The following is a 15,941-nucleotide window of genomic DNA, read 5'->3' on the forward strand; positions in this document are numbered from 1 at the left end:
AGGGAAAGTTATACTTTATTTTTTATTTATTACTTACACTAGATTATTTGTTAACATCTTCATATGCTTGTCTTTATTTAAAACTTATTTTTAGTTTTATTAATTTTATCTACATTAATGTATGAATATGGAGATAATAGTACCTGTATAACAAATAATTATTTTTTGTCTAAATAGATTATTTAGGTTGGTTAAAAAAATCATAAGTTACAACAAATAAGTGGGCAATGATAAAATGTTTTTTATATAAAACATGAAAAAAATTACTTGATATTGATTTCTTTCTTAAGTTTGTATAATGATGAACGAGAGACAATTTGTAAATCCGTATTTTTCTCAATTTCATTTAAAATTTTGTCAATGTGGGGATCTCATTTTTAAAAAAGAAACTATGTACAATTCGTCGAATGATACTTTAACTAGTTTCATTAAATGTTTTAACAAGGCCTGGACGACCTCAAGAATGTTTTGGACTAACAACTGTTCCCGTACTTCGATATTCTTTTATCGTACGATATACAGTCGATTTCGCAATCCCTAAAAAGTAACAATGTTTCAAGTTAATTTCATACAAAAATGTAATTTTTCTACAACTTACCCATGGTTGTGACAATTTTAAACACGACATCAGTAAACTTGATTTTTGGTTAATCAGTTAAAATTGGTTTATACAAATTTATCATCATACTCTGTTTTTCGTTTAGTGATAAATGCGCAAACTTATCAATTTCCGTCTTTTTGAGAAGAAAGACCGCTGGTAGTTGGAGTAGCATCCATATTTAATCAAAAAATTATACAATGAGTTCTTACAAGAACTGTTTTTTTTTTAAGTTTAATTAAAGCAATGCACAATAACCAGAAATGACGAATAAACAAGTTTATGGAAAACAAGTACAAAATATTTTTAGGTTAGGTATTGACAAGTATTATGTCACAGGTGTGTAAAAAGTATCTAGCCAATCAGAAGTCATCAGAAATGCCAACTTAAATTAAATTTACTCCTCGTAGTTTAAAAACAAGGTATAGTATGTTGCCGTTTCCCTTTCAACAAAAAAATTATACAACGTTGTAAAATATTATTTTGTTTATATTACTTTGTCTAACATATACACTAATACCATAGTATAAAGAATATTCTTTATGCAATGGTAATACTAATGTTACTCATATGTGTAAGACTCCTATATGGACAGTTGGTATTACATATTTGTTGTCTACATATTTTCGTTTTGTTTTAGATAGTTAAATTATCGTAACTATAGCGGTTTTATTTCGTAATGTACAACGCGAAAAATCGTTTTTTGTTATTTTTTATTTCCGATACGTAGAGATATCATCAATAGATGATTTTTGATTTGATTAAAGAGATTTAACGAGATAAACATTTGAAAGTGTTTGAATTTCAAAAGTCAACAATTGTCAGAAATATTTTAAGTGAATTAAAGTAAGACCGTTAATAAGTGTTTTTTGTATTTTAAAATTATAGAAGTTTTAAAATGCCGTCGTCTTTGAGTACAGAAACCAATTTGGTAGTGACAAAGTTCAATAACTGGTTGAAGTTGGTTAAGGAGAAGAAAAAACAAACTTATCAAGACCAAAATTCAACGGTATCGTTCCAAGCTCCAAAGGAGGAAAAAGATGCTAACGGTAAGAAGATTATCGTAACTCCTGCAGATAAGTTCGATTCGTAAAATATCCCCTGGATCTATCTGACAAATGGTATTGTTGGATGAATCCAGATGGGAGGTATAATATATGCGAAATCAAAAAAGAATCGATCGACGATAAAGAAAAGGAGCTGATGATATTTAATAAATATAACGCGGGTGGCATCGACTGGGCGAAAATCGAAAGATTCCTTAGAACCGGTAAATCCATTATTTCTCTTGGTCACTTTCATTAGGTTAGTGTTGTACCATTTTTTTAGTTCATGTCATTAAGTTATCTTACGTACAGTGTGATTTTTTAACTTATTCCAATATTTCATTTGGAGTGAAAATCGAAATAAATTTCAAGTAACCTTAAATAGAGTGCGATTTTTCTTATCAATTGAAAGTGGAGAGTGGGAAATTTATAAACTCATATACAGGTTTATTATTTTTTATATTGAGTTTGTAAATTGTGATGGCAATATACAGGGTGATTAATCGACTTTTTTTGTAATATATTTCGATAAAATTCCTGAAATGACACGAGGTATTCGATCTAAGGAGTTAGTCACACTGTGTATTGACGGATAACGATTATTTTCAGTTGCACTACCACCTGACATTTTTCGATTCCGACGCGGTGACTAGATCTTGGGCGAAGGCCGAAAATTTGAAACCGTTCTTGAAAAATATCGACGATAACCTTGTGCTGAACGATAAATTCAATAAACTCAAATTCAGCATGGACGTAGCCGTCAAACAGGCTAAAGAAGACGTCGAAATGAAGCTGTTCGACAGACTGAAAAAGTACAGCTTTATATATAGATATGCGAAATCTTCGAGAAAGACGAAGCGACAGAGATGCGCAAGTGAGGATGGAGGCGGTAAACAGAAGAAACGCGCGAAGTTGGGTGATGAGACGGAATCTTCGGCGGAAGACTACTTAGAAGAAAGAGAAGAAGAGCAAGAAGTAGAGGAGGATGAAGAAGAGGAGGACGAAATATGAGGAGAATAGCAGAAAGATTCATTTGATTGATGGAGTCGTGATTTTAAGGAAAAATTTTCGTCGTAATTGAAATTTTCGTTCTAATTTTTGATAAAAATTAGTTAATTTTCTCAATAAAGTTTGTTGAAAAGTCATATTTTTTTGTTAATTTTATACATATCAATTTTTATGCCTAATATCATCAGTTTCGTGCCATTTCCTTAAATTTCCGAAAAAAAATCAATTATATTGTCATTAAATATAACAAAATATCAGTAGTTCCATGATTAACACGTTAACTGGTGAGCCAATCATTTTTATGCCCCTTTCCGTCAATTTGATGCCCAATTCCAAAGAATTCCAACATTTTTTCCCGCCACATTTACGGGAGAATATTGTTGGGTATCGTAAAAAGAATAAAAAAAAATTAAATTTACATATTACAGGGGAAACATATAGAGAAAAAATCGATATTTAGAAGAGTTGTCTGAGATAAAGATCTCACCTCATCAACATTACTGGGGCGAGGCATGTAGGCCATAGTTTGGGTTTTGTCAGGGGATTTCAGTATTTTATTATGCTCAACGATATGCCGAAGAAATGGAAAACGAGTTAGGAACAAAGCACATTTGTTCTTGTTCCGGTGCGAAGTCCAGGAAAAATCTCAAGTTCTGTTTACACTCGTCAACTGTGGCACATTGACAAATCATGTCATCCATTTCAGAAGGAGCTGTTCTTATATAGATACTCAACCGGTTCATCTTATACATGCCTCTATGGTTGGTAATAGTTTGTATACACTGCTCCGCTGGTCAACTTTCGAAAGCAAATATGCTTAATTTGGATCCAGCCTGAAAAAGTATGTGGGACACTCCCATCGGGTTTCGGAATAACCACCACAGGAGAGCTGAAGTGTCGATAGTGACAACAATTTCAATCTGCTTATACAATAAAGAAGTGAAGAGTATAAAATAGAACAACATTGAAATTGCATTAAAACAAACGAAGCAAACCTAAATCTTAAAATATACACAGAACTTCTTTGAAATAAACAAATTTAGTTCTGTCTAGAGGTTGAGTAAATACATCAAGATTATTATCTTCGCAATTTACATAAACCATATATAACTTAGTAAATACAGGGTGTTTCTATTTTCGACCGACAATGCTTTACCACAGAGAGATCTCAATAAATGATTCATTTGATATAGGAATACGAACCCTCACGGGGTCTAGTTGTTGAGACTGGAGTGAATTTTGTTTTAAATTGCCTGAATATTTCTAGTTGAAAAACTAATAACCTTTTATGGAGCTAAGACGATCTGTTTTTTTTTTCTTTTTTCTTAATTTCAAAACTCTCCCATTTTCTGAACAATTCTCGTGTTCATTGACAAACAGAAACAACATCCAAGTAGTTTTAGTTTGAAAATAACAAGGTATAAGACATCAATCAATCCAAAATATAAGTCAAATTCACTTTATTTACAATCCAAATTACAAATATAATGATATGAATATTCACTATCTATGAAAATTTAAATTCCCGGATCTGATCGACGGTTATTGAACAAAGTCATAGAACATTCTAATTCCGGATCTTTTGGAGAACATTTTCTAATCAAAGTTTATTTCGAACTCTAGTTTCCATAGATCATCCCATTGTTTTATTCTAATTTCACAAAATCTGGTTGCAATTGTGAAAAATCTGCGTTCATGTTCAATTTGGCGGAGTATCATTTGAACTAGTCATATCATTGGTTGTTATACTAATAGATGGAGTATTTTCAATATTAGTAGTTCTAGAATCAGTAATTTCATTTATTATTTATTCTGCTACTTTTTTTTTCTGTATCCTTATATTCTGCTTGATTGCGATTGGTTTATTCTATCAGACAAATTTAGAAATTACTATATATAAAATCGGTATTTCATCTTACCTCTTCATTCGCAAAGTTATCCTCAAGTCCACTTGATGAAGAGCTGGCTTTTCCAATACATTCACTTCAGTACTGTTATTTGATTCTGGATTTGGACTTGAATCAACAAATTTTCTCACTTTTTCTACTCTTCCTGACTCTTGTATATTCATTAATATCAAGTTATTTATTGAGTTATGCATTTCTATGATGTATAAATCTTAAAAAATTTTCAAATGCGCTTGTAAATCAAAACCCGACAAATTTTCTTCAAATTCAGTGACATCAACAATTCTATAACCATATTTAAAAATACGTGTTGGTCGCTTTAAAATTTCTATACAATATCTGTCACACTGGGATTTTCTGGAAAACCAAAATAACTTCACATTTTTCAATAATTATTTTTGTCCGTACATTAAAATTAGGAGTTAGTTACACATTCATTGAAAAGTTTAATCAAGACAGATAAAGTGGGTTAAGTAAATGGATTACAAAAACATCTGCGTGAAGATCATTAATAGAAACGAATACTTTTTAACTTTTTAATCCAGAAAACTGGCAAGTAACAAAAGCAGTTCTATACGAATTCAATTATAATATTATCGAAAAAATTGAAGAGCATTCCTTTGCTATTTTATGAAAAGTATAAACTAGAAAATAACACAAGTACTCGTATAGTTCAAATCGAGGGCGACAATCGCCTTCCACTTTGAAATTCTCAAATATTTGAAGTTATCCACTCGAAAATAACGTTTTCCTCAGTTTAGGGTTATGTATGATGTAACACACAATACCTATTTGTTAGGGTTTATCTAAAGAGATACAAAAATTTCAAATTGTTCACAGTATCCAGTACAAGAGTAATTATAGTCTTCCCTTTAAGAAATAATCCATTGATGATTTGCAGTTATTACAAATACCAAAAATAGTTGATATCTTATGAATCACCTCTTCCTGTAGTTTTTTATATCTTTCGACAAAATGGATAAAATTACATATTTTATTCAATACCTTTAGTGAGTTACTAATTCAAACAAATAACCATCTGATATCAAATTATACGCAGTAATATTTTGTTTGTTTGTTTTGTACAAATCACATAGAAACTAAAGGAGAACATCGAAACCGGCGTCAGACAGTATAATAGTGAGTGTGGGATAGCAGTAGTAGTGAATGAAGCACATAAATTGTTCTCGCGTACTTTATGAAATAATCATCACTTTTCCCCTTTTGTTTTCTATTATCATCTTCATTAGCCATTCGAAGTATTATCTGATCTGGAATTGTCAGTATTGGTATTGCCATTTGTTTTCTTAATGCTCATTTGACTCTTCTCAATTTGTCACTATGCAATTCAATCAAACGTTTATTCCATAATTGTATCAATTCGAGTTAAAGATCATTATTGGAGGTATCTTCGGCTTCATTTTCCAATCCTTCATACTTATACAATTCGGAATTATGTGATTATATCAATTAAGTTCAGAAAGAAATCATTTTCATTTACGTCTCAAACGATAAGCATTCTCACATCTTATTTGAACGTTTTAGCTAGTCTCCATTATAATCTATAATTACTCAACCAAGTCACATACAATCAGAACTTTTCAGGACATTTCTCCATTACTCGTTTAGTTCGATTTGCACATATAATGTTGAATTTGTACAAAGTGATTAGATTGGTTAAATGGTAAGTGCCTTGAAAGTTCTTATTTAAAAACAAAGTGATACGACAAAATTCATTTATCAATAATTTATAATAATAAACATCTCAATGCAAAACTTATTTCCATTAGGCTAGTTTAGAATTTTTAAAAGAAATCTCTAAGAAGGTAAAACCTAACCGTAAGTACATTGCTGATTATTTGAAATATGGTTTTTGTGGTTACTGGCACAGATGACGACCAACTACTTCAGTGCGTTTTATGTTTCGAGGTATTTGCTGATGAGAATATGAAACCTTCAAAACTCTAAAGACTTTTCACAAAAAAAACATATGTATTTCTTTTAGTATGAAGAAAAAAAATTCTTAAAGTCAAACTCAATAATAAAAACATCAATTTCTGGTGAGTAAAATAGACAAGCTACAATTGCATCATATCGCTTATCCTTATTGATAGCTAAAAAAGGAACAGAACACACTGTAGGGTAGAATCTGAAGTTTCATTCACAAAAAAATCGGTCAAATTCACAGTTACAGTTTTAAAACAAACTTTTCACTCCAATTTGATGAAAGTACTGAAGTTGCTGGCCAGGCTAATCTATTTGCCTCTGTTAGGTTCGATCCCAATGAAAGCATAAAAAGAGTACTTTGTTGCAAGTCTTTATCATCAAAACCACAGGAGAAAAGGCTTTTAGATATCTCGATGATTTAATTACAGATAACGAAATAAAACGGACAAAAAGGATTGGACGGATGACTGATGGTGCTCGTGCTATGAACTGAAGGTTGTAACTTTCGCGGCCGAAGCAATGCCGACTTTTTAACATTCTGTGCGATAAAATGAATGAAAGTACTGTCAATATTGTTTGAGCTTGTTAATGAATTATGATTGTTTTTGTTGTAAAATGACGCGATGGGGCATAATTTTATCTTTTTGATTTCCTTATTTCTTTTTCTTTCTTTCTTCATTTTACACTTTTGACTTTTCTGTTTGTTGTTTTTTGTTTTCAGCATCATTTTCCTCATCCGAGGAAACATTCAACATCCGAGTAATGATTATAACTTTATATTATTCACCGAATTCCACATCTCCATGTATTTCAATTTTATTCCAGAGTCGATATATATTATCGAGTATCCTATCATCCGAAGTTTCATATTTATCTTGTCTATTTTTGAGGTATTCTGTAGATTTTTGGATTAAAAACGATGTATCATAACACATAATACACTGAGAACGATGAAGCAAACTTAACGATAGTTTGTTATTGTTTTCCCGAATCCGAAAGCTAACATGACATTATTCGAACATGTGCCATGAAAAAGGTAAAAATTGAGTTTTAAAAAATGGATATAAACATATGATTGCGTTATAGCTGGTTTCAAAGAAAATGAAATATTCGAAATATGTGTATTTAAGGTATTTTTAAAAATAATAAATTGATTCAATTATATAATTTGTTGTTGAACTAAGTGGTTTTTAAAATATTTATTTTGTCAATCTATTGCGAGATTTTAAAATATCAAATAAATCATTAAAAATTGAAACAAATTCAGCTGTAGTACCTGCATTATGGAAATATTTATTAATATCAGTTCTCGATAAATAAAGAAGGACATCTGTTGTACTTTTACTCAAAATTTGGGTTGCCAATTTTAACTTTTCTTTTTTCCTTTTCATAAAAAGTATGACTTGTTTTAATTTTTGTCCACAACCTAAGTCTTTCATTAACATGAAGTTGCTTGGGCGATGAGATGGTTAAAAATTGTTTTTAAAGAATTTAAATTTGGAAAATCTGCCCGTAAGACTTAACTCTTTGCCAATTGGCCATGGCACCGTCAAAAATCATTGACAAAACATTTACCCAACTTTCACGCATAAATTCATGGCACTTTTTTTATCAAATTAGCTTTTTCGCTACCACAAAGTCCTTGCACAAAGAAGTAAGTACCCAACAGGTCCCTTGCTACGGGTAATTCATCAATATTCACGTTTGTTCCAATGTCGACATACCCTGTAAAGTTTTTTCCTCTTCATTCAATCCGTCTTCTTATTGCAAATTTCATCCCAAATCAAATTACATACAATTTCCCTGTCACATAATTCTTTTGCTTTTGGTTTTAGAGCACTTAAAGCTTCTCTGCACCAGCTCGGTGAACCATCTGCACTTTAATACCATTTTGGAATGGTAACAATGTGCGGTAATGATTTATGGAATGAAAGGTTACACGACCTTAACTCTGGAGAATACTTTTCTTTACTTCTTTTCAAAATTTCATTAGTGCTGCATGGAATTGAAGCCTAAAAATAAAAGTTTGGCTGTATGAATTTTAGAAGATTAACTTTCATTTGAGACTAGAGGGAAGTTATTTTGCTCTCAATCAAAGTTAATCAAACACCAAATAAGTGTTTTTGATTTAAATGAAGCACAATAGTTATTAAAATACATTTCTTAATAGCCTGCTTATAGAAGATCTATTATTTTTGAGAAAATTGTTACTTAAATAACTTACCAACAAAATTTTTTTGGCATTTTCAATAATTAAAGATTTTTCTTTTAGAACAGATACCGGAGATTTGGAACAATTTACTTTAGACCCTAGTCTTCGATCAGGTTGATGGAGTCGCTTAATCTATTTTCTCTGAAGAGCCACTCTATTTTTCAGAATACTCATATTTTTTCTTGTCCTTCTTCGGTGTATCGAAATTAGAACTACTGAGAATTCCTGCAAAGTTTCTTGTTTTTTTCTGGAACATATGTGTAATATATGCAAGAAAACAAACCACAAAGAAGAAAACTGTTTTTATAAGAAAAACTGAAATTCAAGTAGTCACTCCAAACATGCAAAAAATGACCAAAACAAATTAGCATTGCTGTCTCAGGGTTCCTCCAGCAAATTTTAAGAATTTGTCGTAGATTCAGGATGTACTTCACACATGACTAACAATGTAGAAATCTTTAACTGCACAGAAAACACAAAAAGTGATATATTTGTTGCGAAAAAAAAATGAGAAAATGCAATGCAAAGGAAATATAGTAGGTGAAAAGTACGTACTGAATAATGTGCTATTAGTATCAGAGTTGACCAGAAATTAGCTTTCAGTAAATCCAGTTGTTGAAAATGGGGGCGAAGTCTCCGAAACTGTCTCGAAAACTGTGTTTAAGAGATTGGCAAAAAAATTAGCACATATAAATTTCGAACAAGTTAAAAAACTCCGAAGAACAAGATAATCCTCATTGTAGTGGATTATCTTGTGGATTTTTCAGGCTATAGATTTGTATTTTACTTAAAACAAAAATCAGAAGTTATTGATAATTTTGAAAAATATATTGAAATGACCAAAAATTAGACAGGATGTCATATAAAAAGACTTCGAACAGATAATGGCCTAGAAAGTAAATGGGTGCTTAAACAAAAAAGTGGTTTCCAACAAGACTACGATAACGAACTATATGAAATCTACGCTCCTGTAGCCAAGTTGAATATATTTCGTATGTTGCTTGTAGCATTTTATAAAGAAAAGGATAGTAGAACAGTGACAATGTTAAAACCATTTGAGGCAAATTTGCACACCATCTAGTTACTTTTACGCTTGTACTTCATAAAAATGACCCGTAGCTTAGTACCATCTTAAATAAACAGCATTATTTTCAACAACTAAATTTTTTTGGAAAGATCTCAACTAAATGTGAAGTTTTCTTTATCTTCGAAATTCGAACAGACAGTACATTGTTGCCGATTTTACTTTTTATTACGAAAGTGACACAAATTACCTATTCGATAGGAATCTTTACAATAGATAGATAGGGTGTATTTTGAAATATCTTGTCTCTAATAATGTTATAGCATGTATTCATCTTGAACCGAAAATAAACTCAATCTCAGTACTAATTATTGGTCACCAATTTCACTGTATAAAAAAAAGATTTTTGTAATGAATTCGTGTAGCACTAGCAAATGAAACAAATAATTTTTCATTGTTCTGTTAATCACTTAAATTTGGGATAGAAAGAAGGATCCTTGCACAAAAGTATATAAAATATATATACTTCCCTTTGGTGACTGAAATATTATGATTTTCGAATTCACAACCTCTGTCATGAATGTATTTTTGAAACATTCATATTTTGATGATATTTTGAAGAGGCGAAAAAATAAGTTCTGGCTATTTTGTATGTTTTTCTAATTTTCAGTTGATTTATGTGATTTATCCATTTTCCCCTTTCTTCCTGGGAAAAATATTTTTGATTTTGTTCCGCTTTCGAACGGTATTAATATATTTGAGAAAATCAAAAACAATAACTTGTAAAAAGTTCTAACTATACTAATATTTTAAACGTAACGTGATGAAATATACTAAATGTATCATAATACAATATCGTATTGATAATTCAATTAATGACATTGTAGAATTCTTCAATTGTGCAATATGTCCTTTCTTGATATTCGGAACTTACTAAATCTATTTATTGCTTATAATTCTAAAGATACCTAGATGATAATTTTTTAGCATGAAGGTTCTAGAACAGTAATAATTTATAATATTATTGATGTTCTAGTTTTCGAATTTTTTCATTAATGTCAGCTTGGGACCAACAATTTTATAAAACATTATTCTTCATAACAGTAGCTGAATCAACGTTATCGAAACGTTGACATAAAAAAGATTTTATTCTTCTATGATTCCGCATCTATTATACCTCCCATTTGGATTCATCCAACAATACCATTTGTCAGATAGATTCAGGGGATTTTTCACGTCGGACAGGTATCTGTACTTGTCGCAAGAGTCGTAATACACGTAGAGACCGACGTTTCTGAATTCTTGAAGTGATCTCATTTTCTCGTAGAAACTCTCGTTCGAAAAGTTCATATGTTCCTCCTCTTTCACATCCTTGGAATTGGCGTCGCTACAGTTCATTGGTGGTGACGAATCGAACTTATTTGCAGCAGTCACGATAATCTTACCGTTAGCATATTTTTCCTCCTTTGGAGCTTGGAATGATACCATTGAGTTTTGGTCTTGATAAGTTTGTTTTTTCTTCTCCTTAACCAACTTCAACCAGTTATTGAACTTTGTCACTACCAAATTTTTGTAATACAAATTGATTTCTTTACTCAAAAACGACATTTTAAAATTTCTATAATTTTAATATACAAAAAACACTTACTTTCATTCACTTAAAATATTTCTGACAATTGTTGACTTTTAAAATTCAAACACTTTCAAATGTTCAAAATAATCCCTAATCCACTGGCTTTTATTTCACTGCCCTTTTTTGCTACACAAATATCTACATTTTTCTCTACAAAATTTTTAAATAGGCTTTTATCATTAAACATGAGGGAGGTAGAGCCTGAATATAAAACAAAAATATTGTTCTTATGTGTAATTGGTGAGGTTTCCTACTCTATTTCATAGGATGAAAATTACACTATTTTATTTTTATTATGTGAAACATTTTCACCATGCCTATTCCTAAAATAACAATCATTTTCAGTGCAGTTAGTTTCTTTACACATTGTTTGTCTATTGTTTCACAGTTCTTAGCATAGTGACCTCCCTTTCCGCAGTTATAACATTTATTTCACTTGTCATATCTCTATCCCCATTTCTACGCAAATGAGTAATATCCCCTTTTTTAAGCACCTGTGATATACCATTGCATTTACATTAAAAGCAACCAAGTGACCTTTCTCTTTATTTATACATGTTTCATTCTCGGATATTAACAAAGCTGTAAGATTCTTGAAGGTTGTCTTATTTTTTGAGGTGGATTTCCAAGCAGTTTTAGAAAAATTAAACCTATCCGGCCAAGAACTTAAAATTTTTGATATTAACATATCTGTTATATCCAAATCGGCGATAATCCAAATTTTCTAACCTAGTCATATGCATGGATATATCACACCGTTTTTCGTAAGAATAATTTAAAAAATCCTGTAAAATTCTACATTTTTGTTGTTCAATATCTTTCCTAAATATTAAACATCATTTTTCTTACATTTCACATGAGGTTTTGCAGTTAATAAGTACCTTCATATTTATTGTGCCAATAATGATCCTTTGTGCACGAACATCAATTTGATCCATAGCTTCTTTTTCTTATCATCTGTAATATCTCTATATTTTTCTTCACCCTGCACAATTCCAATCAAACCATTTGTCTTCGGGGTGACTGTTATCTGGAAATTACATACATCAAATGAAGATACATCACTTAGCTTTTCCACATTTGCAATTACCTTCCATGGCTCCACTATATTTTATTGTTTTATTTTAGGTTTTCTTCTTGCTCTTCAGATTTTCTAGGGCTCAAACGTTTCAAAAATATAAATATTTCTGCTTCTCTTTTATCATGAATATCAAAATAACGTGATCTATATATCAATATAAATTATCGAGAACATTTAGTTCAAATATATATATATATATATATATATTCAATATTCTAGATAACTATCTTTCTTCTCAATTTCTATTCTCATTTGGTTTGTATATTTCTTGAACTTCTAATAAAAAATACAAACAATTCATTCAACACAACAGTGGAAAATATGTAGTATGTAAGTCAAATAAATTGAATTACCAAATTTACGAATTTAAAAAAGTTGGTCCAAAGCAAGGATAAAATTTTATCCAAGCAATTTAACGAAAATTTAGGTAATCTTGTGTTTATTGACAGTTTGCTTAATGTTTTAAAAATATTTTGGTTTCAATTCAATGTAACGAATAAATGACTACTTTCAACTCTCAGGAACTATTTTGAAAACGTCTGCAAATACTTTAAAACGCTATTTAAAAAATGGAACACAAAAATGGTCACACTGAATTAAAAATTCAATAAATTAATTTTCAACACAAAAGGAAAAGAAATTGATGAATATATGGAAATTAATACCGGGAATGTTGGGCTTTACAATGGGTGGATAATGATAGTACCAAGTAAGATAAATCAGACGCAAAAAGAACTAAGCAGCTGCAAAAAAATAATTCTAGGATTAAATGAAACAAGTTGGTATGGGTCCGGTAAAATCAAACTACAAACTTACTATACTCATCAAAAAAAGACTTAGTCTTAGACAAAGAATTTGATGTTAAGATAAATAAAGAGACAATATCGAAAAATCTAGAATAGGAAAACGTATCAGGATCATATGGACTAAATTTAAGCAAAAATTTAGAGTCTTGCTAATGGTGAATGTATATACACCAACAAACCAATAAAACGTTGAAATTAAACAAGAATTCTACAAAAAAATAACGTGCAATAATCGATTGCTGGAAAATTGAGGAAGAAATAAAGAGATTAAGACAAAAAATAGTAATAAAAGAAAAGAACATAGATATAATGATAGTCGACAAGGCAATGAAATAAAAGGAGAATTGCATCGTGCAATGTCATAGCAATTCTGGCAAAGAAGGAAATTTCAAAAGAAATGTTGGATTGCAAAATAGATATTTTGGCTCGTCCTTCAGATTTTCTAGGGCTCAAACGTTTCAAAAGTATTTCTGCTTCTCTTTTCTTCTCCTTTATCATGAATATCAAAATAAGATGATCTATAGATTTAGATGCATTATATATATATATATATATATATATATATATATATATATATATATATATATATATATATATATATATATATATTCAATATTCTAGATGAGAAGTCGGTTAAATTAGCAAATTAGTATTTTTTATACAGCATTATTCTAAATCTAAAAATAACCAACTTATTAACCACTCTAACAAGTAAGCTGTGGATATTTATTTTTTTAACAAATTGGCTGAGATAAAACTCAGGTATAATCTAAATATTTTATTACAGTATAAAAAACGAATACAGACTAGATTAAATGTGCAAAAATATCGCCGTTTTGTTCAATACATTTTCAAGTATTCTTTAGTACACGTAGCGTAGCTTTAAAAATGGTTCTGCCGTCGATGGATACTATAATGTGTCTGATACTACCTTGAAATTCGACCAGATTCGTATATTTTCTTTAATAGACCTCGTTCTTAACATAACCCCAAATGTAAAAGTCTAGGGGAGTTATGTTAGGAGATCTAGGGGGCCAACGTCTAGGACTATTTGTAGCAATTCACTTATCTTGGAAAAATATTGCCAACAATATTCTGATTTCGCGTACCTGATCGAAAAATTTTCTTCGTCGGTCCATGTGCCAAAACATTTACTTCTAATTGTTCGCTTATTATGAATTGTTTCTTAGTTCTCACCTTTACAAAACAGTTTCGTTATTTCTGAATTTTCTATTCAACTTAAGAAAATATCTTCTGTCTGGCTGATCACGTTCGGGATACATTTAATCATATCGTTCGAATGCTTGAAAACTATTTTTTCTATAAATAATATAAGCTTCTAACATATAGCATTTCTGTAACTGTGTAAACACCATTTTACAAACATAGTTTTAGATCTTAATCCACATAGACTAATACAAATTACATGTTCTTTGGCAGCAGTGTAATCCTCTGATGCATGAAATGATGTTTTTTGTTTGACGAACACCGCCAACTTGTCAAAAGAATCGATAGCCAACTTGTTAGAAAGATGAATATGCTAATATGTTGGTTATTTTTAAATTTACACTGATGTTGTATAAGAGCTTTTATATTCTGTGAATAATTTGGAGAAGTTTGAGCCAAAAATATACAGGGTGTTCTATTAAAAAATATTCTATTTTTCCGATTTACTTGACAACGGTATAAGCAATTGTTTTTCCGTTTTCCGTTTTTAAATTGATTGTAGTATCTGTTTATCTTTCTCTTGAATGTTATTCATCATTTTTTACGGTTAATTATTTTCTTTCAATGCAGATTTCAATTTTTGAATATCCAAGCATCCAAATTACGGATCTGATAGTTGGATAGATCTATCAGCTAAACTTATTATCACTGATCTTTTTTGTGACATAGGATGACAATATCATATTTTGATAAAGACTCAAAGAAAATTCGAAGCGTCAAAATTTATCTTTCTTTTAAAAATTATCAAAAAAACTAATTTTGAAACAGAAGAGACCTAAAATCAAGAACATTTAGATGCATAAATATATCAAAAGGTCTAAGAAACAAGAAATTTATATATATATATATATATATATATATATATATATATATATATATATATATATATATATATTTAATAATTTTAAAACAGGTCTCTTCTGTTTTAAAATTATTTTTTATGATTTTTAAAAATTATTTCTGAACATTTGATAGCTATGTAGTTTTATAGGATATAATAGACAAATCACGAGAGATATCATTTTCATGATTAAATATTGATAGTTTATGATTTTTTTATAATACTATGAATACCCAAAATTCTTTTGACACTGCAGCTGAATTTTAGCATTTATCAAATAGTAGACCAATAATCAGAAAAAAAAATTGTGTGCAGAATGTCCAAGCATTTCTTTTATATCCGTATGTTTGAGAACAATATGAGAACCAAAATATTTTTGGCCAAAAAGTCGTTCTTTGATGCAACGATTATCTATTCTATATTCATTATAGTTAAAATTTGGACTTTTTCAATATTTCCAAAACCTACATAGAGGGAAGGATTCTACATCTACATTTGCTTAATCGTCCGTCTTATCAAATATACATTAAACTGTGTGAAAAATCATATAATTTATTAATAGTGTATAAAATAGTCATTCACTGTAACACGACACATTCTGTATTAGATTT

The 15,941-nt window shown here is 29.9% G+C and overlaps 1 long non-coding RNA gene across 1 annotated transcript; it reads right to left on the minus strand.

The window, feature by feature from the left end:
* Positions 1-277: 277 nt before the first annotated feature.
* Positions 278-921, minus strand: LOC130903045 (uncharacterized). Its single transcript, XR_009060529.1, has 2 exons — positions 599-921; positions 278-537 (listed from the first exon to the last, which is right to left on the minus strand). It is a non-coding gene; the product is annotated as an uncharacterized LOC130903045 (long non-coding RNA).
* Between the last annotated feature and the right edge of the window lie 15,020 nt (positions 922-15,941).

Source organism: Diorhabda carinulata, chromosome Y, assembly GCF_026250575.1.
Source record: "Diorhabda carinulata isolate Delta chromosome Y, icDioCari1.1, whole genome shotgun sequence".
Taxonomy (NCBI): domain Eukaryota; kingdom Metazoa; phylum Arthropoda; class Insecta; order Coleoptera; family Chrysomelidae; genus Diorhabda; species Diorhabda carinulata.